The sequence below is a fragment of the Schistocerca cancellata genome, chromosome 8 (assembly GCF_023864275.1).
Source record: "Schistocerca cancellata isolate TAMUIC-IGC-003103 chromosome 8, iqSchCanc2.1, whole genome shotgun sequence".
In the NCBI taxonomy this organism is placed as follows: domain Eukaryota; kingdom Metazoa; phylum Arthropoda; class Insecta; order Orthoptera; family Acrididae; genus Schistocerca; species Schistocerca cancellata.
Window position 1 is genome coordinate 115,560,236 of NC_064633.1, and position 26,970 is coordinate 115,587,205.

Sequence of the window (26,970 nt, forward strand, 5' to 3'; positions counted from 1 at the left end):
GCCTACGTCCCTCTTCAGACTAAGTGCCAGGGGCCATCTCCAGCATCGTGGCGAACTTCTGCTCAGGGGGCAGTGGAGCACGTCCCATGGATACCAGCTGCCATGCGACACCGCCAGACGGGCGTCTCAGTATCTACATCTACATCTACATCCATACTCCGCAAGCCACCTGACGGTGTGTGGCGGAGGGTACCTTGAGTACCTCTATCGGTTCTCCCTTCTGTTCCAGTCTCGTATTGTTCGTGGAAAGAAGGATTGTCGGTATGCCTCTGTGTGGGCTCTAATCTCTCTGATTTTATCCTCATGGTCTCTTCGCGAGATATACGTAGGAGGGAGCAATATACTGCTTGACTCTTCGGTGAAGGTATGTGCTCGAAACTTTGACAAAAGCCCGTACCGAGCTACTGAGCGTCTCTCCTGCAGAGTCTTCCACTGGAGTTTATCTATCATCTCCGTAACGCTTTCGCGATTACTAAATGATCCTGTAACGAAGCGCGCTGCTCTCCGTTGGATCTACCCTATATCTTCTATCAACCCTATCTGGTACGGATCCCACACTGCTGAGCAGTATTCAAGCAGTGGGCGAACAAGCGTACTGTAACCTACTTCCTTTGTTTTCGGATTGCATTTCCTTAGGATTCTTCCAATGAATCTTAGTCTGGCATCTGCTTTACCGACGATCAACATTATATGATCATTCCATTTTAAATCACTCCTAATGCGTACTCCCAGATAATTTATGGTATTAACCGCTTCCAGTTGCTGACCTGCTATTTTGTAGCTAAATGATAAAGGATCTATCTTTCTGTGTATTCGCAGCACATTACACTTGTCTATATTGAGATTCAATTGCCATTCCCTGCACCATGCGTCAATTCGCTGCAGATCCTCCTGCATTTCAGTAAATTTTCCATTGTTACAACCTCTCGATACACCACAGCATTATCTGCAAAAAGCCTCAGTGAACTTCCGATGTCATCCACCAGGTCATTTATGTATATTGTGAATATCAACGGTCCTATGACACTCCCCTGCGGCACACCTGAAATCACTCTTACTTCGGAAGACTTCTCTCCATTGAGAATAACATGCTGCGTCCTGTTATCTAGGAACTCCTCAATCCAGTCACACAGTTGGTCTGATAGTCCATATGCTCTTACTTTGTTCATTAAACGACTGTGGGGAACTGTATCGAACGCCTTGCGGAAGTCAAGAAACGCGGCATCTACCTGTGAACCCGTGTCTATGGCCCTCTGAGTCTCGTGGACGAATAGCGCGAGCTGGGTTTCACACGACCGTCTTTTTCGAAACCCATGCTGATTCCTACAGAGTAGATTTCTAGTCTCCAGAAAAGTCATTATACTCGAACACAATACGTGTTCCAAAATTCTGCAACTGATCGACGTTAGAGATATAGGTCTATAGTTCTGCACATCTGTTCGACGACCCTTCTTAAAAACGGGGATGACCTGTGCCCTTTTCCAATCCTTTGGAACGCTACGCTCTTCTAGAGACCTACGGTGGGCATCCCGCGTCGTTTCGCCTTCGGGGGACAGCAGGGTCCATCGTGCCCACAGAAGCATCGAGTTTGCACACCGCTGTTGCGGGGTCCGTACATCCCGCTAACGTGTCAGGCCTACGGCCGGTCGGCTCAGCAGACTTCAGCGGCCAGCCAGCCACCGACTCAGTGTACTAAGCAGCCCAGATACGCCAGTAAAAGATGGTTTGATTTGCAGCTGCATTCTCTGCAGTCACCTGGGCTCCCACGTCATCTCCTATTCACACCATCCCGGCTCACAGCAGCCCCTCCAGCCTGCATCAGGGGGCGCTATAATATATACATGTTTAAGTACACTACCGGCAACTAAAATTGCTACACCACGAAGACGACGTGATACACACGCGAAATTTAACCGACAGGAAGCAGATGCTGAGATATACAAATGATTAGCTTTTCAGAGTATTCACACAAGGGCGGCGCCGGTGGCGACATCAACAACGTGATGACATGAGGAAAGTCTCCAACCGATTTCACATATAAAAACAGCAGTTGACCGGCGTTACCTGATGAGACGTTGTTGTGATTCCTCGTGTATGGAGGAGAAATACGTACCATCACGTTTCCGACTTTGATAAAGGTCGGATTGTAGCCTATCGCGATAGCGGTTTATCGTATCGCGACATTGCTGATCGCGTTGGTCGAGATCGAATGACTGTTAGCAGAATATGGAATCGTGGGGTTCAGGAGGGAAATATGGAACGCCGTGCTGGATCCCAACGGCCTCGTATCACTAGCAGTCGCGATGACAGGTATCTTATCCGCATGGCTGTAACGGATCGTGCAGCCACGTCTCGATCCCTGAGTCAACAGATGGGGACGTTTGCAAGACAACAACCATCTGCACCAACAGTTCGACGACTTTTGCAGTAGCATGGATTATCATTTCGGAGACCATGGCTCCGGTTACCCTTAACGATGCATCACAGACAGGTGCGCCTGCGGTGGTGTACTCAACCACGAACCTGATTGCACGAATGGCAAAACGTCATTTTTTCGGATAAATCCAGGTTCTGTTTACAGCATCATGATGTTCGCATCCGTGTTTGGCGACATCGCGGTGAACGCACATTGGAAGCATGTATTCGCCATCGCCATACTGGCATATCACCCGGCGTGGTGGTATGGGGTGCCATTGGTTACACGTGTCGGTCATCTCTTGTTCGCATTGACGACACTTTGAACAGTGGGCGTTACATTTCAGATGTGTTACGACCAGTGGCTCTATCCTTCATTCGATCCCTACGAAACCCTACATTTCAGCAGGATAATGCACGACCTCATGTTGCAGGTCCTGTAGGGGCCTTTCTTGATACAGACATTGTTCGACTGCTGCCCTGGCCAGCACATTCTCCAGATCTCTCACCAACTGGAAACCTCTGGTCAATGGTGGCCGAGCAACTGGCTCGTCACAATACGCCAGTCACTACTCTTGATGAACTGTGGTATCGTGTTGAAGCTGCATGGGCAGCTGTACCTGTACACGCCATCCAAGCTATGTTTGACTCAATGCCCAGGCCATTATTACGGCCAAAGTTGGTTGTTCTGGGTACTGATTTCTCAAGATCTATGCACCCAAAATGCGTGAAAATGTAATCACATGTCAGTTCTAGCATAATATATTTGTCCAATGAATACCCGTTTATCATCTGCATTTCTTCTTGGTGTAGCAATTTTAATGGCCAGTAGTGTATAATAAATAATTATCATGTCGTCGAACAGTTCGTGCAGATGGTTGTTGTCTTGCAAACGTCCCTATCTCATTGATCGAGAGGTGGCTGCACGATCCGTTACAGCCATGCGTATAAGATGCCTGTCATCTCGACTGCTTATGACACGAGGCTTTTGGGATCCAGCACGGCGATCCGTATTACCCTCCTGAACCCACCGATTTCATATTCTGCTAACAGTCATTGGATCTCGACCAACGCGAGCAGCAATGTCGCGATACGATAAACCGCAATCGCGATAGGCTACAATCCGACCTTTATCAAAGTCGGAAACGTGATGGTACTCATTTCTCCCCCTTACACGTGGCATCACAACAACGTTTCACCAGGCAACGCCAGTTAACTGCTGTTTGTGAATGAGAAATCGGTTGGGAACTTTCCTCATGTCAGCACGTTGTAGGTGTCGCCACCGTCGCGAACCTAGTTTGAATGCTCTGAAAAGCTAATCATTTGCATATCACAGCATCTTCTTCCTGTTGGTTAAATTTCGCGTCTGTAGCAGGTCATCTTCGTGGTGTAATAATTTTAATGCCCAGTAGTGTATATATCAAAGGACATTGATTATTTGCATGTTGCCAACTTTTAGCGACCCATCATGTAGGAAGTCAACTATTATCAATTCAATTATTGTAATAAAAACCATTAATGTGATTTGCTTGAATTGTTGTTTAGGTACCCGAGGAAGCAGCATTCAAGGCATCCTATTTACATGAGTGTGCAATATTCCATATATGCAGTACACAATACCGCAAAATATATTCATATCCTTCGTAATTTATTGTTTTCTTAAGAGCAATATAGGAGCCGCTTTAACCACGAAACAAACTCCCCCAACACAACTTCCTCTGTACTTCATGGTTGGAATTACACACTCTCCAGGCATTCGCCAATGCCAAAACCTTCCATCGGATTGCCATGGGATATAACGGGATTCACCACTCCAGATCACTCGTCTCCGGCCATCCACTGTCCATCACACCACATCACTCATTTCCAGTCATCCACTGTCCAATGGCTTTGCACAAACTACAGAAATAGGTGGCTTGTGAGGAACCATTTTACTCCATTCTGTTTAATTCCCTGCTCAGAGCCATTGTGCTAGTTGCACTACTGGTAGCACTTTGGAACTCACGAGTTGTTGCTGCTGGTGACTTCAAGCGATGTTTTAAACCACCTTCCATAATGCTCGACGGTCTATATCCGTGAGGTCTGCGGTTCAACTGTGGTCGTGTATTAGAGTTTCCACGTGCCAATCACGCCACCAAAATCGAGTTGTGCAGCTGCAGAAGAGATGAAATGTCCCTGATGGATCTGACATGCAGATGACATCCGATGACCCACTGTGCTGTTACGTCTTCTCTGCTGTCTGCCTCCTATTATTTCGTGACATCTGTTAGTCAACTTTGCATTACATACGACTATCGGAATGCTACTGATCAGCTAGTATAGTGTTACCCAAGAAAAAGTTCCTGAGCATCGTAACTGTAAACTTTGTGAGTTACGTACTTCTGTGAGTATTTTTCGGTAACTGTACTCTATTAATGCCCCTAACAGTAGTAGAAAAAATTCGACACGTATCTTTGCACATGTACTTTGTTGTTTAGAACTGTTTTCTAAATTTATGCGCTGAAAGAGTGGTGGTGGCCAACAGCTTGGTCGTCGCACTGCGGTTGAGCCCTGCAGTGTGTAAATCTAGATAGCCGAAGAGAAAGGGGCCGGAGCTTTGACTTCCGTGAAAGCCGTTTAAAGTAATTGACGCCGGATGGGGTGCAAGTCTGCCCCACAGAGAGCGCGTCAGGGCTAAGTGGCACAGATGAAGACGAATGCCCGGCGCATGACGGCGCGCGCTCACTCTTCTTCCTCCCTCGACCATCGTGTCTGCACAGCCGCACAGCTGGCCGCCTGCACACAGCTGCAACCGACAGCCGCCCTATACATTCGGAATTCGTCCATAGTCCGAGCCACGCTAGTCGCTCGTACCTCCGTCGCAGGGTTCGCAACGGCAACGAATTTACACGAGAGCAACTTGTATGGGCGGCAGCTATGAAGGTGGCACAATGTACGAGAGCTTTTACGAAATTAATGTCTCCCATGTATTTTCGTGGCATTTACAACCGTTACAGAAAGCACAATAACGCCGTTATTCTTCTCTGTATCAGGCGGTAGCAAAGCTAAATGATAGGCTGAGGACAGTTGGTATTCTTCTTCTTCTTCTTCGCGGAGGGATCACTTAGGACCACGCGTAATCAACATTTGTTGGCCTTCCTTTTCGCCCAGTATTCCTTCATAAACAACGAATGGTCTAGCTTTCGTTGCTTAGACCATGTATGTCGGTTAGTTTTTCTCTCTTCTTCCTCAAAACCCCGTGTGTTTGTGATTTTTCTGATTTCATTTCTATCATGTAGATTTGGAGACCCTAATTCTCTCAGGTCTTTTTCCGTCTGTTTGTACCAGTTCGGTCTTGTAGTTTTGTTCTTTAAAAACGTATGGATTTTGTGCGTTAACCTGTTTGAGTCCATTCTTTCTAAGTGCCCCATGAATTGGATTCTTCTCATGCGCATTGTGTCTGTTATTTTGGAGATATTTTTATATATTTCTGCATTGGGTTTAGGATAATGTACCCCATCTTTAGTTCTTGGTCCTAGGATTTTCCTCATTATCTTACGTTCTTTCACTTCTAATTCCTCTTTTAGTGTTCTGTGTCGAAGGTTTAGTGTCTCAGATGCGTAGAGAGCTTCGGGTCTAATTACTGTTGTGTAGTGTCGTATTTTGCAGTTCCACGAGAGACTCTTTTTGTTGTAAATGTTTTTTGCTAACTGAAACGCCGTCTCCATTTTCTGGACTCTTGATCTGACAGATTTCTTTTCATTACAATTTTCTGCAATCCATTCACCTAAATATTTAAATTCTTTTACTCGAGAGATGTAGTTATTACCAATTTTGAGATCAGAAGGTGCATCTTTGACGTCAGTCATAAATTTTGTTTTTTCAAATGAAATTTGTAATCCTATTTTAGCTGCCTGTTCTTGTAATAATTCTAGCTGTTTCTGTGCATCGGTAATGTCTTGTGCGATCAGTGCCATGTCATCAGCAAATGCTAAACAGTGTAATTCTATGCCCTTATGTCTTGGTCCCAGTCTGTGTGCTGGTGCACCTGCTTTTTTCCATTCTCTAACAACTTTTTCAAGAGCACAATTGAAGAGCACTGGGGACAGTACATCCCCTTGTCCTACTCCTGTGTCTATTTCAAATTCTGTGCTCAATTCTCCCATAAATTTTACTTTGGATTTGGTCTCCGTGAGTGTTTCTTTTATGATGTTTGTTGTCTTTTGATCTAGTCCAAATTCTGCTAATACTTCAAAAAGGGATTCTCGGTCTATACTGTCATATGCTTTTTTAAAGACGACAAACGTGATGACATAACTTTTGTTTGAAGTACTATGTAAATATTTCATTGAGTTTTTCAAGTTAAGGATTTGTTCTACGCAAGATCGACCTTTTCTGAACCCACCTTGGTATTCGCCTAGTTTTGAATCCAGCTGAGGTTCTGCGCGGTTTAGTAGGGCTTTAGACAGAATTTTGTATGTTATTGACAATAAAGAGATTCCGCGATAGTTGTTGGGGTCTGTTTTACTTCCTTTTTTGTACAGAGGATGTATGATTGCAGTCTTCCAATCTGTGAGGATTTTTTCAGTTTTCCAGATTTCATGTATAATTTCTTTGAGTTTTGCAATAAGGTTTTCTCCTGCATTTTTCCATAGTTCTGCGATGATTTGGTCTTCTCCTGATGCTTTGTTATTTTTCAGTGAGTGACTTATCTCTTTAATCTCTTGTAAACTTGGTGGCTTTGAGTCTGGGTTTCGTTGTGTACGATGGAACTCAAATTTTTCTGCATGCTTTTCACAATTCAGTAATTTAGAAAAGTATTTTGCAGGAATTTCACAGTACGAGCAATTTCCCCATGGTCATTTTTGAACTGGAGTGATGGAGGAGAGTACTTTGTTAATTTTTGTTTGAATACTCTGTAGAAATTTCGGGAATTGTTTTTCTTGAAATCATTTTCTATGTCTTGCAATTTTTTGTCTTCGTGTTGTTTACGGACTGTTCGTATTGCTTTTGTGACTGTTTTCCTGGTATCTTTGAGATCTTCCAGGGTCTTTTGATTTTTGTTGCACAACCAGTTTTGCCACGCCTGTTGTCTGAGATTTATCTGTTGGTCACACTCATCTGTCCACCATGGGTGTTTACGTGTTCTTGTTTGCAGTGCTACAGTTTCAGCTCCATTTAAAAGTCCTGCTTGCAGTTGTTGCCAATTTTATGGTTTTAAATTTTGCGTTTCTTTTGTAAATTGTTCATTGCCATTTATCTTTTGTACATCATATTTACGGTGTGGAGATTTCTTAGTGAATTTTCTTTTTTCTGGAATGACATCTAGGGAGAATTTTGTTGGGTAATGGTCGGAATCTAGATCTAATCCATTAAGGACTTTAAGTTTCATGATTTCTACTGTATTTACGCGGGAGATCATTACATGATCCAACTGATATTCACCTAGTAATGGATTAGGTGAGATCCAAGTTTTCGTTTTCGAGGCTCTTTTCTTGAAAAATAGGTCGTGGTTTTTGCAGATTTCAATGAGTCGCATGCCATTCCGGTTGGTCTGTGTATGCCCTGACTATTTACCTACCCAATATCGATATTTCTTTTCTTTACCGATTTGTGCATTGAAATCGCCCATAAGGATTTTGACATGGTTATTTGGGATTTTTTGGAGAATATTATCTAATTGGTTCCAGGATTATTCTGCTTCTTCTATTTTGTTTTTGTTAGTGATGTTAGTTGGTGCATGTCCGTTGATTAGGGTGTATATCTTATTAGCTGATTTTATTGTCATCGTGGATAGCCGACCCGAGTAAGATTTGAAAGTTGCGACTGAATCAAGTATTGATGTATCTACTATAAATCCAGTTCCAAATTGTGGACAATTTGCCATGGCTCGTTTTCCAGGTTTTCCTTTGTATATCCTGTATCCTTCCGAATCAAAAGGATTTTCATCTGTATATCGTGATTCCTGAAATGCAATAATTTTGATTTTACGTTATCTGGATTTGTCCAGGATGTTTTTTAGTTTTCCCATTTTTAAGAGAGAATTTACATTAAATGTCATTAGCCAAATTCAAGATTTTGGTTTGATTTTGTTATTACGGGGTTTTGAGGTACTCCGATTTACCTCCATGCACTCTTCTGTGGTCTCCCCAGAATCCGAATAGACCACTTGCGGTTTTTCAACCGTGGGATTTGACCCACTGGGGTAATTTGTCTTTGAAGGTGCTGTATCCATGTTGATTTAATTGGGCTGGGTTTGTGACTGAAATTGAGATTTCAGTCTGGTTAAGCTCAGAGTTCCACTTCTGAGTTTTATAGATCAGCCGCCACTAACATGTGGAACAGACGCTGTAGGGTTACCGCCACTAACCTGTGGAACCGTCGTGCCCTTTGTCCAAATAACGTTGGACGATAGCTTTTATAGTATCCCAAAAAGCAAGGTTGCCTCTTCCGCCAGTTCCGCCGTACCGATGATCTTCATCTCCGCCTTCACTGCCGTTGAGGTCTTCACCGTGTCCCTGGCAAGGGGCCCTCACGAGGTACTATCACCCGGGCCAGGTGAACCAAGGTTTTTTTATGAGTTGTTACTCCTCCCCCTCCTCCTTTTTCAACCGGGCTTGGGACCGGCTATGGCGGAGTTAGTTGGTATTATTATTAATTCAACAAAAGCATTAATTTGTGTGCACTTCCAATACTTTTGCATAATTGGGAATATTATGAGATTGGGGAATAGCTCAACAGTGGTTCCCTTGAAAGGCTTTCCTCCAGTGTCAATAAACAGCGGAGACTGGGGCCATGTAAAGTGGAGAGTGCCACAGGGGTCCATTCTGGGTCCCACGTTTTTCTTGATGTATATATCGATGATATCAATGATCTTCAGCTAAACATGACAGGTGTGTCAAAACGTTTTCTCTATGCAGATGTCTGCATATGATACAAGTGTCGTAGTGACAGACATGGAACATAAAACACGATGATGATGATGATATTTTGTTTGTGGGGCGCTCACCTGCGCGGATATCGGCGCCCGCACATATTCCCAACCTCTGCTCAGCCCACTCTCTCCACTTTCATGAATTGTGATGAAACGAAGAGCACAACACAAACAGCCAGTCATCTCGAGGCCGCTGAATATCCCAGATCCTGCCGGGAATCGAACCCGGGACCCCGCACTCGGGAAGCGAGAACGCGACGGCGAAACCACGAGCTGCGGACCATAAAATACGAGTAAATGATATAGCTAATAAGGTAGTCGCTAATAGCAGCATGTGATTTCCTGTGAACATTTCAACGCTAAACCGCAACAGAATGTAATGCGTGCTCTTTTTGACAGAGAGCTCTTCCAGAAATAAAATTTTACAGTTCCAGACAGTTGATGAAGGTTCCTATTTTAAATTCTGTCCTGACACAGCAAATTTGGGCTGTCAACATAGGTAGTGTTGTCTCGTAGCGTTATAAATTTACAGTGGTTCTGTGATCCAAGCCATACAAAACAACCACAACCTGCTTATCTTCGAAGACGGTAAACATCAGTTTGTCAGAAGAGGACAATTTGTCTTGCACTTCTTCTTCGTAGGACGATCCACATGTCACCACTTCATGAACTGTATTTTGGGTTTTGGTTTGTGGTGGTGACACGTCTCATCTCCTGTTATGATAGTGCTAAGAATGTTGCCATCTTCAGCCTCGCATTTGTCAACCACGTACTTAAAAATTACATTCGATGATTTTTGTGTCTTATGTAAACATCCTCAGCACCCATCTCGCAAATGCTCTCCGAAAATTAAGGTTGCCGAACAACTTGTCTGAGGCATTACAATCGATATTCAGCTTTGCACACAGTTCCATTGTCGAAACCCGCCGAAAATCACGGATGAATTGATCGAGTCGCTGTTCATTATGGGGAATGACAAATGATCAGCATCTTCCGTGGCGTAAAATGTCGTGTACAGCTCTTCCACCGATGCTAAAATTGCAGTACTCACCGCCTCACATTCCTTACGTCTAAGGTATCGTCTCTATACACTTAAGTATGAGAGTATCGATGCCATAAGTCGATTTAGAACGTTTCCATGCTACAGTTCTCTGTCGCAGGGCAACGAAAACAGGAGGACCTTTGAGGGAAGATTAAAAAAAGAAAGTATTAAAGAAACATAACCTGGTTCAGGTACTCGAAATATACACAAAAAGCTGGAACCTGTAGTTTAGGAATGACCCTCGTACATTCATTGTATGGACTGCTCATACGGGAAGACTACTGAGTGAGATGTACAGGGGGTGCCCAAACATATGAAAACACCAAAAACGTAACACATTACTATGTCTAATACTGTGTAGGAAAAATTTTGTACATGGCTGCACGTTTAGAGACCGTGAATAGTTACAACTTAAAGAAAAACAGCCGTCGGTCACTATTTTTAACAAATTAACCTGGTTTCAACACTGCTAGGAGTGTCTTCCTCAGAATTTAAATCAAAGAATGGTCTATATTGTATAGCATGGTTACAGAATTATGACTAGAAACGTATGATACGGTACAAGTACGGAACCATTGTGAAAGACTGGCAGTACTTATCTGTCATTTATAAAATAATAAATATGCCAAAAGGACATTAGTCACAAAGATATTTAAGATAAAGAAAACTGTGATGGCAAGCCACTAAGGGCTGCTCGTTACTTGCGTGGTGCAGGTTGCAGCCCTACCTTTCTTATACAGTATGATCAGTGAAATTTGCCGCCTATTGTGGATTCTCACCAACGTCCCTATGAGACTTTATGTCTAAGTCCTGCTGTGACTCAGCAGTTGTGTGTGGTGTCTGCCTAGCACACTTACGGCTTGAACATCAAATTTCTATACGAGCGAGTGAAATGCTCGTTATACATTAATTAAACAAATTAGCAGTAGTTTCCTAAGCGTGGACACTCTGCGTTGGAACTGAAACACCGTTATAGCGGGACGACAAGTCAGGTACTTGGTTCAAATGGCCCTGAGCACTATGGGACTTAACAGCTGAGGTCATCAGTCCCCTAGAACTTATAGCTACTTAAACCTAACTAACCTAAGGACATCACACACATCCATGCCCGAGGCAGGATTCGAACCTGCGACCGTAGCGGTCGCACGGTTCCAGACTGAAGCGCCTAGAACCAAGTCAGGTACTGTATCTGTCTATCTATTATTGGACGGTCGCACAGTCTGGATTAGATGTACGACAAGTGGATTTCTAACTACAAAGCAAGTGTGATCTGGACAATATCGGTTTATTTTGATAAAAGGTTTCACATTAATCAGCGACAATTACTGCCAGGCAGCTACTATCGTGCAAACATCAGTTCTCTGATCATTAACATCAAATGATGGCTCACTAGAAGCTGAATTGCAACTCAGTGTACCGCTAACATACTGGACAATACATCAAATGTTACTGGAAGACTGCCCGGGAAGCGCTACGTCCTTTCGTAATCTGCACAGCTCGCTATGCAAAGTAATCAATTACAAGACTCACAAAATAAGACTGCTGATCAAGTAACCGCAGTTGCGCAGAAAATCCTGCAAATTGTGCGTTGCTCAGATAACGGACCGAGCTAATCGTAAAGTGCGAAACTTCCTTACAAGTCAGTGAGCGTGCAGCGCAACGCACAAATCATCATCGAATGCAAAGGGCAGAGATGGCAGCAGAGAAAAAAAGCCACCGTCACCAGGAGAGGCCCAGTCGTCTTCCCTACGGCAAGTTCCGAAGCAGATTCAGGTCTCAACCCAATTCAAACGTCTTGAAAAACGGAGCGAGATGGCGCAGTAGTTAGAAAACTGGACTCGCATTCGGGACGACGACGGTTAAAACCACAGTCCGGCCATCCTATTTAGGTTTTCCGTGATTTCCCCAAATCGCTTCATGCAAATGGGGGTGCGCTAAACCGTAGGTATAACCCTACCACTACTATTGTAATTTAGTACGCATTTACCTAAATAATAGGAAACACTGATTTGCCACGTATAACCTGTAAGTAGGCTGTTTATATTTTCTTATCGGCAACGTTACGTAGCGCTCTGTATGAAAATCACTGGCTGTGCTGTGTGCAGCCTGTGGCTAGTTTGCATTGTTGTCTGCCATTGTAGTGTTGGGCAGCGGCAGCTGGATGTGAACAGCGCGTAGCGTTGCGCAGTTGGAGGTGAGTCGCCAGCAGTGGTGGATGTGGGGAGAGAGATGGCGGAGTTTTGTAATTTGTCATGAACTGCTATATATATATATATTATGTCTATTAAGGTAAATACATTGTTTGTTCTCTATTAATATCTTTCATTTGCTAACTATCCCTATCAGTAGTTAGTGCCTTCCGTAGTTTGAATCTTTTATTTAGCTGGCAATAGTGGCGCTCGCTGTATTGCACTAGTTCGAGTAATGAAGATTTTTGTGAGGTAAGTTATTTGTGAAAGGTATAGGTTAATGTTAGTCAGGGCCATTCTTTTGTAGGGATTTTTGAAAGTCAGATTGCGTTGCGCTAAATAATATTGTGTGTCAGGTTAGGCACAGTCCTGTATAAATTGTTCTAAGGGGACGTTTCATATGTCGACCCTTAGCCTAGGATACCTCACTGGAATCTTCTGTTTTTTTCTTGTAGTTTGTGTATTTAGTGTAGCTTTTGTTTATTGATAGCGCGTAATTATAGAGAGAATGTCCTTGGTAGTTGTGGTTTTTCATTGTTGCACAGTAAAACAGTTGTGGCATGCATGTAGATTTGCACCAAGTATTTCGCAGCTGCGCTTGCAATTAACTAGATATTATTTTCAGTTCTATGTTAATGTGTTCTCTTATTTTTGCTCTTCAAATTATGTTTTTTTTGTGTTGTCGTGTGAAATATTGTGACAATAATGGCGTGTGAAAAACGTAATACTAGGCTCCAAACTAAACTGAGAAATGACAGTGAAGACGAAAGCAGTGTGTTAGCGCCACCGAGTAATGAATTAACTAATGTTGAAAGTAGTAATTTGGTAATTGTACATAGGGAAATGGAGCGGGCTGCAAACAATGGTGTAGACAGTGAAACAATTAGTGAACAGGGAAGCATTATCGATCGATCGGTCGGCAACAGCTCCCCTCAGGAATCCGAAATGACAGAACACAATATTGCAAATACTGTAGACTTAGGTTTTGGGTCCTCACCGTTTTCTCAAATGAGTCAAGACACATTTTCTGCTTGTCAAAATGTGAATGTTGCTGGTGCAAATGCACTGCCGAAAAGCGTAGAGGAACAGATTCCAGACACTAATGCATTGTTATTACAATTAATGCAACAAATGGGACAAAAGCTTCAAAAGTTAGACACAATGGAACAATACCAGAGACAAACACAGCAACAGTTAGACACAGTGGAACAAAATCTTAAAAAGTTAGACACAGTGGAACAAAATCTTAAAATGTTAGACACAATGGAACAAAATCTTCAAAAGTTAGACACCACACTTGAACAAACACGTGAAGATTTAACTACTGAGTTACATAACATCGAATCGAAATGTCAAAAGGTCTGTAATGACGTAAAAACACAAATTTGTGAGCATTTCCAACCTATTTTTTCGCGTCATGAAAATGCATTACAGAATCACGAAGCAGCCATAAAAGAACTGCAAACTATTGTTCATGAAAATCATGAGACCTTGCAAGCTAAAATTGACTCAGTTGCATCTACCGATTCGGTTACGCAACTTGCAAAAACTCAGGAAAACTTAAAGGACACAGTAGATACCCTGAAAATTGGTTCAGAAAGACACATGGAGGAAATAAGTACACTATCGGAGAAAGTAGCCGAACTTTCGGATCAGGTCACTAACTTATCTACAAAGGAAGATGATGATCTGAATGACACAAGACCCGTAGCCTTCACTGACACAGAAGAGTATGAACAAATAAGAAAATTCAAACAAAATCAAAATCAAATCAATACACAGTACAAAAGAGAAATCTGGGAAGTACAAGATCAGTTGACGCAGGTAATACAAGAATTACATATTTCAGAGGACACTCGCGCTCCAATACGGGAAGAGGGACATAGAAACACGGAACAGCCACAAAATAATAACACAGGACAATTCCAAAAACTTCATGAATGTACAAGTGGTGGTTTATGGACTTGCTATATTGTCTGCAAGACTTCTAAGGACAATTCCAAAAACTTTGTGCGTGCACAAGTGGTGGTTTATGGACTTGTTATCTTCTCTGCAAGACTCTTCAATGGTGATTGTGCACCTGCACAGTCACAACAGATGGCTGCTGGCCATCTCTACAAGGACTACAGTGGGTCTGCATCTTTGATGGCCCACCAATACCATTATTTCTACAAGGACTGCAGTGGGTCTGCGCCTCTGGTGGCCCACCAATACCATATTCTCTACCAGGACTACAGTGGGTCTGCTCTGTGACGACCTACCTAACAATCTTCTTCAAAACGTCGAATGACTCTGCTGTGGGTTTGCTCTGTTGTGGCCCATTACCTGTCAGCATGTCCAGAGTCAGCACTGTCTTTCAGTTGGAAGGACAACACTACTTCTTCAAGACTGCATGAAAATCCACTACTTCCGTGTGCATTGTCTTTTACTGCTCAGACTTAGAAAAAAAAAAAAACACTGAAATTTTACTGTGATAAACAATCTGGACTGTCTTTATGGACTGTGAGAAAATTTTAGCTTTTGACCAACATTGTGTAAATAAGTGTGTGCATTTGATATCTTTGTTATTGTAATTATGAAAAATTTTTTCAAATCATTATTGGCCACTGCCCAAAACGATTTGTAAAATTTTTTTGTGGGGAGCATGGGGGCTATGTAAGTAGGCTGTTTATATTTTCTTATTGGCAACGTTACGTAGCGCTCTGTATAGTAGGCTGTTTATATTTTCTTATTGGCAACGTTACGTAGCGCTCTGTATGAAAATCACTGGCTGTGCTGTGTTGGGCAGCGGCAGCTGGATGTGAACAGCGCGTAGCGTTGCGCAGTTGGAGGTGAGCCGCCAGCAGTGGTGGATGTGGGGAGAGAGAGGGCGGAGTTTTGTAATTTGTCATGAACTGCTATATATATATTATGACTATTAAGGTAAATACATTGTTTGTTCTCTATTAATATCTTTCATTTGCTAACTATCCCTATCAGTAGTTAGTGCCTTCAGTAGTTTGAATCTTTTATTTAGCTGGCAATAGTGGCGCTCGCTGTATTGCAGTAGTTCGAGTAATGAAGATTTTTGTGAGGTAAGTTATTTGTGAAAGGTATAGTTTAATGTTAGTCAAGGCCATTCTTTTGTAGGGATTTTTGAAAGTCAGATTGCGTTGCGCTAAATAATATTGTGTGTCAGGTTAAGAACAGTCGTGTATAAATTGTTCTAAGGGGACGCATCAAACCCTCTAACTAAATTTAGTTTAGTTTCCAAATAAAGTACACTATGGGAGGATAGTCCGGTTAATGGGGAAAGCTAATCAACAGAGTTACCCTTTTTACAGGATTTGACCAAGTGTTGTGTCTAATGGATAAGTAAATCAGACTATTCCATTCTTTTCCTGAGATCTTACCGAGCGGTTACAAAGAAACGCAGTATGAATAGTATTATATTGAAAATAGGACAACTCAATTCCAAGTTCATTTAGTGGTTAAAATACGTACTAACGGTCGCCAGCCTATACAGGCAATGAAACAATGAAGTATTGGAAAAGCAGAAGTATGAATTTTGCCTACTTTCTTGCTACTGTCTAAGTTGCTTCTTTAAATAAATGTTACTCCACGTAAACAATGTTGGTCCAGACACTGGAATTACTTGACTACTACATCCTTATATATTACGTTTTACAAGAGAAAAATCACGCAGTAGAAAGCTTCAAGGCAGCTAAAAAGAATATGGCTAGGAGGGACCTTTAGAAAAGCACTTTCTATAACCAACAAACTTAAATACTAAAACACTTAGATACTAAGAACACACTTTGTATAGTGAACATCTCACTTCAAGAAAACCTTTCTCTTATTGGAATATACTTTTAAAAGGTATTACTCTTTGAACTAACTCTGTATAGTCATTTAACAGATTCTAGTAACTTTGCTTCAACTATTACTCTTTGAACTAACTCTGTATAGTCATTTAACAGATTCTAGTAACTTTGCTTCAACTTGACTGAATTTTACGTAAGCAAACTTTTACTATAACACTTGGAAAAAGTTAAGAAAACTTTAAAAACAAGAATAGTTTGAATTTATTTCTCTGTAAAGTACTAAAGCATTGATGTTTTATTACCCTTACTAATATTTCCATTACGCCTTTCAGTGAAACAACTAAGACAACTTTTCTTTAACTATTGCTCAAGATGAAGATATTTATGAACTCTTTAACTTTATGATGAGAAATTACATGTAAATTCACTCTATTCAATCACCACTCTTCCACTACTGAGACGTAATTTCATTACTACAGGATTTAGTCCCTCACGTAAATATCTCATTATCTACACAACAGCAGCTTACCATAAATGGTACTTCTTTATGCACACATCAAAAACAGTTTTGTATCACCTCGGTTCCGAGAGTTCCGGAACCTGTACAGAAAATTGGAATGGAGATCAGTATAAACATCATCTCCTGCATTGATGCATGCCGGTATTCGTCGTGGCATACTATCCACAAGTTCATCAATGCACTGTTGGTCCAGATTGTCCCTCCACCTTGCTGCACTCGCTGGGCGGTGTGTCTAACAAGGGAAAGGCCCCAGAGACGGCCAACCGATTCGGCTCAGATTTGGCAGGTCGCTTGTGTACAACCTAAAACGAAGGAATCTAAGATATTTTGGGTCAACACCCCCACGTTTTTGAGAAAATCATCCCTAAAGATTATGACGAGCGATCGATTCAAAATTGGCAGGATCGATAGATAATTGTAAATAGAGCATCTTTCATCATCAGGTATGGAGTCCGAAAACGCATACTTTTCCAGAAATTCAGGTAAGAAAGTTTTACAACTCTCACGTCTGTGCCCACAGAGTTAACGCCTGTCGCCGACAGCGCCGATAACAGCCGGCACGGTAGCTCAGCGTGTTCGGTCAGAGGGTTAGCTGCCCTCTGTAATAAAAAAACTGAGTTCACCGATCAACAACGAACCAAAACGGGTGTCTTACGACGTCCGCCCCGAGCAGATACAACGAACGAAAGAGAACAAAAAATGAGATTAAAAAAAAAAAATAGCGCAACGGCCAAGGTAACTGGCTGATAATCGGTAAACCCGGGTTCGAATCTCGAAGAAACCTAGCGGATGTTATTGTTTTCGTTTGTGTTTTTCCATCTCTCAATTGATAGGGGTAGGAGGGTTAATAAGGTAAGTATATCAATAAGGAAAGGTAATAATGAGGTAGGCAAACTAATTTCCCAAACGCTGTGAGTTAGTAAAGTATTAAACTTTTAAGCCTTGTCACATGAAAGCAACTCCGAGTAAAAGTGCTGCGACTTCCTCACGAGCGATCACAGATAGCCAACCGTGCGACGCTTGTTTACAGCGAGGCACGGGATAGAATGCACGCGGGGAGAGTTATGTTGTCCTAGTTGCCTGTTCGTCATATCATAGGGAAGGAATAGTGTAGCTGTCGAAAGATTGCATTCATTCGATGCTCTTGGTGCCATGAGTGTATTTGTTTCGAATGTTTAAATGAAAAGTCCCATTCATCTAGTTGTTCGAAAAAAAGTGAAGACTCGTAACAGTGACTGAAAGAGCCATTGTAAAGTGACCTGGAGTAACATTTTAGTTGTTTACTATCCCAAGAGATTTGAGAAATTTATTTGCCTACCTTATTATCATTCCTTGTTGATTTACTTACCTTATTAGCCCTCCTATCCCTATCAATTGAGATATGGAAAAATACAAACCAAAAGAATAACGTCCACTACGTTTCTTCCAGATTCGCAGCCAGTTACCTTGGCCGTTGCGCTATCGGTGCTATCGGCGAAAAGCGTTTACCATGTGGGTACAGAAGCGGCAGTTGTAAAAGTTCCTTACCTCAGTTTCTGGAAAAGTATATGTTTTCGGACCCCATACCTTGCGATGAAAAATGCTCTATTTACAATTATCTATCGATCCCGCCAACTTTGAGTCGATCGCTCTTCATAACCTTTGGGGGTGATTTTCTCAAAAACGCGGGGGGTGTTGACCCAAAATATCTTAGATTCCTTCGTTTTAGGTTGTACACTTGCGACTGTCCAAATCTGAGCCGAATCGGTTGGCCGTGTCTGAGGCCTTCCCCTTGTAAACCGGCCGGCCGCTGTGGCCAAGCGGTTCTAGGCGCTTCAGTCTGGAACCGTGCGACCGCTACGGTCGCAGGTTCGAATCCTGCCTCGGGCATGGATGTGTATGATGTTCTTAGGTTGGTTAGGTTTAAGTAGTTCTAAGTTATAGGGGACTGATGACCTCAGATGTTAAGTCCCATAGTACTCAGAGCCATTTGAACCATTTTTAAGCCGCTCAGCCTGACCAGGTTGCCACCAAACACGTCGCCGACGATTGTCTGGTTGAAGCCATATGCGACTCTCATCGGCAATGAGAACGTGATGCCACTCCTGAGCGGTCCCTTCGGCATGTCGTTGGGCCCATTTACACCGAGCTGTCGTGGTTGCAAAGATGGATCTCGCCATGGACGTCGGAAGTGAAGTTGCGCATGCGCATCATGCAGCCTATTGCGCACAGTTTGAGTCGTCCTGCGGCTGCACGAAAAGCATTATTCCACTTGGTAGCGTTTCAGTCAGGGTTCCTCCGAGCCATAATCCGTAGTTAGCGGTCATCCACTGCAGTATTAGCCCTTTGGCGGCCTGAGTGAGGCACTTCATCGACACTTCCTGTATCTCTATATCTCCTCCATGTCCGAACAACATCGCTTTGATTCACTCCGAGACGCCTGGACACATTCCTTGTTGAGAGGCCTTCCTGGCACAAAGTAAATATGCGGATGCGATTGAACCGCGGTCTTGACCGTCTAGGCATGGTTGAACTACGGACAACACGAGTCGTATACCTCTATCGTGGTAGAGTGACTGGAATTGATCGGCTGTCGGACCCCCTCGGTCTAATAGGCGCTGCACATGCATGGTCGTTTACATCTTTGGGCGGGTTTAATGACATCTCTGAACTGTGTCTCTGATACAATAGCCACAGTCAACGATTAACTTCAGGAATTGTGGGAACTGAGGTGATGGAAAACGTTTTTGATTTGCGTGTTAACTTGGCACTTCATAAGTCTGTAAAACAGGATACTCGGATTAACCAAACAACAGGAAGGAACACTATATAGGTGTATGGTTAGGATGAAATAACAGGGTAAACCAGTTTCTTTAAAATTCAGGAATGATTATTCACTAATAAAACACAGTTTAAATTAATGGTTTACGCTGAACAAAAGTAAAATAACAAAAAAAATCTTATCTGGTAGCTGTAGGCTTGTGTGTGACTAACAATTAGAGCGGCTACCCTACCCATATCACGGCCTACAAGTACCTTGCGGTATGGGCTCAATTTCTCTTCTTGGCGTCATTCAATTTTACCTACAGTAGCCTGACAACTCGCAGCTAAACCGTAAACCGTTTGCAGTCTTCATCCGAGGCATTTTTGTGCACATTTATAGGCAAAGCTTCTCCTGCTCCACGAGGATGTTGCCTCAATCACTGCTGCCTAGAGACTGTGTGACTTTTTTCCCGCGTTTGCTCCAGGTAGCGCGCCAATTCGCCTTTGCAACATTTTCCACTCCCCAGAGCCACTTTCGGTTCAAACAAAGGAACACTGGCTTTTACGTAACACGTATTTCGTACATTGTTCCTAAGCGTGACCACTTCTTATGATTCTCAAATTTACATTAACATGAACAGTTTATACACACAAATATTTTTAAATACAGAAAATTAGCAATTTACGTAGTATTTTACATGCAGAAAACTTCAACCTCCAATGCAGCACACTTTACATTACATATATAAAAATATAGTAGGCCTACCAATATACGAAAATAATAATTCAAAAATTATAACAAATTTAATGAACCATAAAAAATAGCGTTATACTGGGACCCATGACCTTGCTTTTTGATCGCTTCCTCCCAAAACAACCAGTCAACCAACCTCTTGAAAAATTCACCATGGAGGGGCGGACCTCCAGCCGTTGCCACAGTGACCAGCGAGAATTTCGCTTGCTTCTCCAGAATACAGCGGAACACTGCACCACTTTCCCATTATTGGCACACTAAATTCATTTTAATATGCAGAAGGTTGTTATTGACGCCTACCCAGGTTTCACGTATTGGTCGAGCCCTTGTCGCCAGAACACGTTGTCAGACAGATTCGCATGAATGGATAGCCAGACTTTGAAGTAAAGCCAACGAGTTTTCCCACGGTTGGCTAGTGTCGCCATGTCTTCTGCGATCTGTGTACAGGAAGCTGGATTAGCCATGCACAGTTTTCCTCTGGTGGCTTGTCCGCCGTTCCTTTTCAAGGAGAAAACTGCATTTATAGTCGCAAGTCATGAACAGGGGCTTACTGCATACGCTTCTGAGAAAAGCAGTGCCCACGGGGCCTGCCTCCCTTCAACAGAGCCTTGGTGAGGGACTTACCGTGGTCATGCCACAGCCGCTAGTGAACCACATCACACACTCGCTACACATCGAGACAAACTGAACCCATTCTCCAGAGCTATTCAGCCTTGTGTTTTCCTCAGACATAACAAAAACGTAGCATATAATATGTCTGAACGTCACATAGCGACATGTGACTCTACTATCGAAAACACCCAGTGTAAGTTTAAAGCACAGAGTATGGTATCAAGTGCTGTGATCGAACGAAATGAAGTAATGCAGCGCGACGCATTGTCCTGCCTTCTGTTTAATATAGCCTTGGAAGAAGTTATAAGAGACGTGAGCATCAGTACAAGGGGACTGTAGTGTACAAATAAGTTCTGGTGCTTGCATATGCAGATCATATTGATGTAATTGCAAGAAACCAAGAGCAATAAAGGAAGCCTTTACAAGTCTTGAGAGGGCTGCTAGCAAAATGAACCTACGTAGAAATGAAGGAGGAGGAGGATATTAGTGTTTAACGTCCCGTCGACAACGAGGTCATTAGAGACGGAGCGCAAACCCGGGTGAGGGAAGGATTGGGAAGGAAATCGGCCGTGCCCTTTCAAAGGAACCATCCCGGCATTTGCCTGAAGCGATTTAGGGAAATCACGGAAAACCTAAATCAGGATGGCCGGAGACGGGATTGAACCGTCGTCCACCCGAATGCGAGTCCAGTGTGCTAACCACTGCGCCACCTCGCTCGGTAGAAATGAAGGGAGAACTACATGTTTACCCGTCACTAAGAAAGGTTATCCTAACGGGCCTCCATCCATAGAGGTTGATTCATGTTAGTTTGATGTGTGTAGTTTCACTTACCTTGCATTGGAAGTAAATAGTGGCTATTCTGAAATCAGAAACAAATATTGTCCGCAAACAACTGCTACCACTGCCTCACAAAACATCTGAAATATAAGCTGGCATTCAGGACAACTATATTTACGACTGTAAAGTCTTAATGAAGCCGGTGCTAACATACGGTGCTGAAACGTGGACGGTAACGAAATTCGACGAAAACCAAATTGGCTTATTAGAAAGAAAGATCTTGAGACAAATCCTTGGGCCACTGGAAGAAAAGAGTTTCTTCCTCCAGACACCCAAGTATGACTAATTTAATGTACGTAAAGAACAAGACATATTGAGCTACTTTAAGATTAAGGGACACGAATGGGCAGGAAATGTACTGAGAGCAGAGTGATTAAGAGTATATTCAGCGCAACGGTTGAACGAACCAGGTGAGTTGGAATGTGAAAACTGAAGTTGGTCGGAGATATCAAAGAGGACATAAGGCAAACTGGAATTCAGAATTGCAGGAATTCGGCACTAAACGAAAAAAAAAATCTTCTACAGAAGCCCAAGGGTCGCTAACGGCTTTCGTTGCAATGATGAGTGCATCCTTTGTATCAGGAGCTGCCGATTCTGTTGAAAGTACAAATCACTCCCCATTGCTAAAGTTGCAGCTCACTTACCTGACGACTACAGGATTTTATTCCTTTGCAGTACCTAACTTTCGTTTATCACGCGTTTGAAGATCAGTCAGACGTGTGATTGCAGTTCGGTTAGGAGAACAATGCTTCGCAATGTAGGCGATCAGATGTTGATATGCTATGAGTTCCTGCCCCATCACGTCTTAACTGAAACACTCTGCAGTATAGGGAAGGCACAATTCATTCAGTGCTTGTGTAAGTATCTGTATTAGCTCGAAGTAGACATTGCATCGATTTTTATACATTTATCACTATTGTGCGTATCGAAAAAGGCTGTGATTTTTCAGAATGGATTCCACAGTGATTGGTGATCTGGTAATTATGTGGTGATACAAAAACAGAAGCAATACACTGGAAAATTAAATGGTGGACTGAGACATACATTATTTCAATTTCGTTGGTACTGTGTCGTACGAACAAGATGCAGCCAGGGCAAAAGCACCACAGGCGCAAAGATGCGAGCTGGTGCCAGTGCCGTAGAGACACGCCACCTGCGCCAATGACCGGACGACAACGGACAGAAGCCTACTCGGAAGACTGAAGAGCAGCTCTTGCCCAATCGGTTATAGATCATCGTCCAGTACTGACTTGGACAGAGAACGTTGTTCAGTGAACCCTTAGAAGTGAACAGACAGTTGTAAATTGCATTTGCTATGTTCTGTAAATATATGGATTGGGGGTAAGAAATGAAAGAGGAAGCTTAAATTAATCATAGCTAACACTTGGCCCAAGAATCATGAAAGGAGGTTGTATACAAGGAAGAACCCTGGAGGTACTAAAAGGTACCTGATAGATTATATAATGGTAAGACAGAGATTTAGGACCAGGTTTTAAATTGTAAGACATTTCCAGGGGCAGATGTGGACTCTAACCACAATCTATTGGTTATGAACTCTAGATTAAAATTGAAGAAACTGCGAAAAGGTGGGAATTTATGGAGATGGGACCTGGATAAGCTGAAAGAACCAGAGGTTGTACAGAGTTTCAGGGAGAGCATAAGGGAACAATTGACAGGAATGGGGGAAAGAAATACAGTAGAAGAAGAATGGGTAGCTTTGAGGGATGAAGTAGTGAAGGCAGCAGAGGATCAAGTAGGTAAAAAGACGAGGGCTAGTAGAAATCCTTGGGTAATAGAAGAAATATTGAATTTAATTGATGAAAGGAGAAAATATAAAAATGCAGCAAATGAAGCAGGCAAAAAGGAATACACACGTATCAAAAATGAGATCGACAGGAAGTGCAAAACAACTAAGCAGGGATGGCTAGAGGACAAATGTAAGGATGTAGACGCTTGTCTCACTAGGGGTAAGATAGATACTGCCTACAGGAAAATTAGAGAGACCTTTAGAGAAAAGAGAACCAATTGTATGAATATCAAGGGCTCGGATGGAAACCCAGTTCTAAGCAAAGATGGGAAAGCAGAAAGGTGAAAGGAGTATATAGAGGGTCTATACAAGGGCGATGTACTTGAGAACGATATTATGAAAATGGAAGAGGATGTAGATGAAGATGAAATGGGAGATACGGTACTGCGTGAAGAGTTTGACACAGCACTGAAAGACCTAAGTCGAAACAAGGCCCCGGGAGTAGACAACATTCCATTAGAACTACTGACAGCCTTGGGAGAGCCAGTCCTGACAAAACTCCACCATCTGGCGATCAAGATGTATGAGACAGGCGAAATACCCTCAGACTTCAAGAAGAATATAATAATTCCAATTCCAAAGAAAGCGGGTGTTGACAGCTGTGAAAATTACCGAACTATCACTTCAATAAGTCACAGCTGCAAAATACTAACGCGAATTTTTATAGACGAATGGAAAAACTGGTAGAAGCCGACCTCGCGGAACATCAGTTTGGATCCGTAGAAACGTTGGAATACGTGAGGAAATACTGACCTTACGACTTATCTTAGAAGAAAGATTAAGGAAAGGCAAACCTACGTTTCTAGCATTTGTAGATTTAGAGAAAGCTTTTGACAATGTTGACCGGTATACTCTCTTTCATATTGTAAAGGTGGCAGGGGTAAAATACAGGGAGCGAAAGGCTATTTAGAATTTGTACAGAAACCAGATGGCAGTTATAAGAGTCGAGGGGCATGAGAGGGAAGCAGTGGTTGGGAAGGGAGTGAGACAGGGTTGTAGCCTCTCCCCGATGTTATTCAATCTGTATATTGAGCAAGCAGTAAAGGAAACAAAAGAAAAATTTGGAGTAGGTATTAAAATCCATGGAGAAGTAATTAAAACTTTGAGGTTCGCCGATGACAGTGTAATTCTGTCACAGACAGCAAAGGACTTGCAAGAGCAGTTGAACGGAATGGACAGTGTCTTGAAAGGAGGATATAAGATGAACATCAACAAAAGCAAAACGAGGATAATGGAATGTAGTCGAATTAAATCGGGTGATGCTGAGGGAATTAGATTCTGAAATGAGACACTTAAAGCGGTAAAGGAGTTTTGCTATTAGGGGAGCAAAATAACTGACGATGGTCGAAGTAGAGAGGATATAAAATGTAGACTGGCAATGGCAAGAAAAGCGTTTCTGAAGAGGAGGAATTTGTTAACATCGAGTATAGATTTAAGTGTCAGGAAGTTTTTGTATGGAGTGTAGCCATGTATGGAAGTGAAAAATGGACGATAAATAGTTGGGACAAGAAAAGAATAGAAGCTTTCGAAATGTGATGCTACAGAAGAATGCTGAAGATTGGATGGGTAGATCACGTAACTAATGAGGAGGTATTGAATAGAATAGGGGAGAAGAGGAGTTTGTGGTTTGACAAGAAGAAGGGACCGGTTGGTAGGACATGTTCTGAGGCATCAAGGGATCGCAAATTTGGCATTGGAGGGCAGCGTGGAGGGTAAAAATCGTAGAGGGAGACCAAGAGATGAATACACTAAGCAGATTCAGAACGATGTAGGTTGCAGTAAGTACTGGGAGATGAAGAAGCTTGCACAGGATAGAGTGGCATGGAGAACTGCATCAAACCAGTCTCAGGACTGAAGACCACAACAACAACTACAACATGTTCTTTGAAGTTTACCTACTATTATTTGCACTTAAGCAAGGTCCTTTTTTGCGTTATATTACGGGCAGTGCTACGGACTTCATTATTCAACTAGACACAAACATAAGTAAACACACATTTGTGTGACTTTGTTACTAATTTGTTAGAGTGTTGTAGAACTTTCGTTCTCCTATCCTGTTACCTGACCCTGTAATAGTGGTATAGAGAAATTGTCTTGGCGGTGAACTGCACCAGAGGCCGTGTCACCAACCCGCAAACTCGGCCTACCATATCAACAGTGGCAACTCGGCCTTCACAACGGTAGCGACAAGGCCTATACGAAATTGACGACGAGGCTTTAGAAATGTTGGCATATACGCTGTATTAGGTCATTGCGAATAGCTGAAACAGAATTTTAAAATGCCATAATAATCATGGCACTGATCTACTTTTCCGTCGAAACACTTGCCTGTTTGAGGAATTCTTGGGATGTGGCAAATGCTTATAAGTACATATGCACAGGACTGTAAGTGGTGTAACAATAGGACGACCGTATCAGGTGAATGTCGAATTCTGCAACCTACTACTGCCAAAAAATGCAGCCACAGCTCAATTTAAAAGCACGTATATCAGTAGAATATTATGGATGTATTGACGCATATTATTAAGCAAAAGAGTAATTTAGTGTTATCATCTCTCCTTAACGATTTCAAGCAGTCGAATTCTTATCCCTGTATTCCGTTACCACACAGATTATCATAGGCCGAAGTTTGTTAGTTCATAATATCTACGGAGCTGTGCATTTTTTTCTTTGTTTTACGTTCTTCGACTATTTGTCACACTATCTGCACCTGACTACAGGATGTTCTGAAATTCCGGTTACAAACATCAGATGGTGTTCGAAAATTCCCGTTACAAACTTCTAGGACTTGTAGAGGGAACTGAGTACATAATATTTTGAATAGGAATCCATGCCGGGAAACGTACCGCTTCCGTTCTACGATGGTCTCACTTCATATGTTTAACTCATCCACTTCTGTTTGAGGAACTGAATTAGATGTGATGCAATACAATTATTAGGTAACAGTTCGAAAGCAAACGTAGTGAAACATCACATCCATTTATCACTCAAGCACATCGAATGGCTGCTGTAATGCATCAGTATTGTTCTGCATGTACACTATATTCGCTTCTTTTTTGTTTTGGAATAATGTAAACATCTAATGTGTAAGCGTCAATACAAAGAAATGCTCTGAAGTGATAAATGGATGTTTCGTTACATTTCCTTCCGAGTTGTTACCTAATAAATGTATAGCCTTAGGCCTAATTCAATCCGCAACCAGAAGAGGGTGACCTAACCGTCTTAGAACGGAAACAGTACGTTTCCGGGTTCTTATACCGGTTCCTATTCAAAATATAATGTATTTACTCCCCTCTGTAAGACATAGAAGCTCGTAACAGGAGTTTCCGAACAACC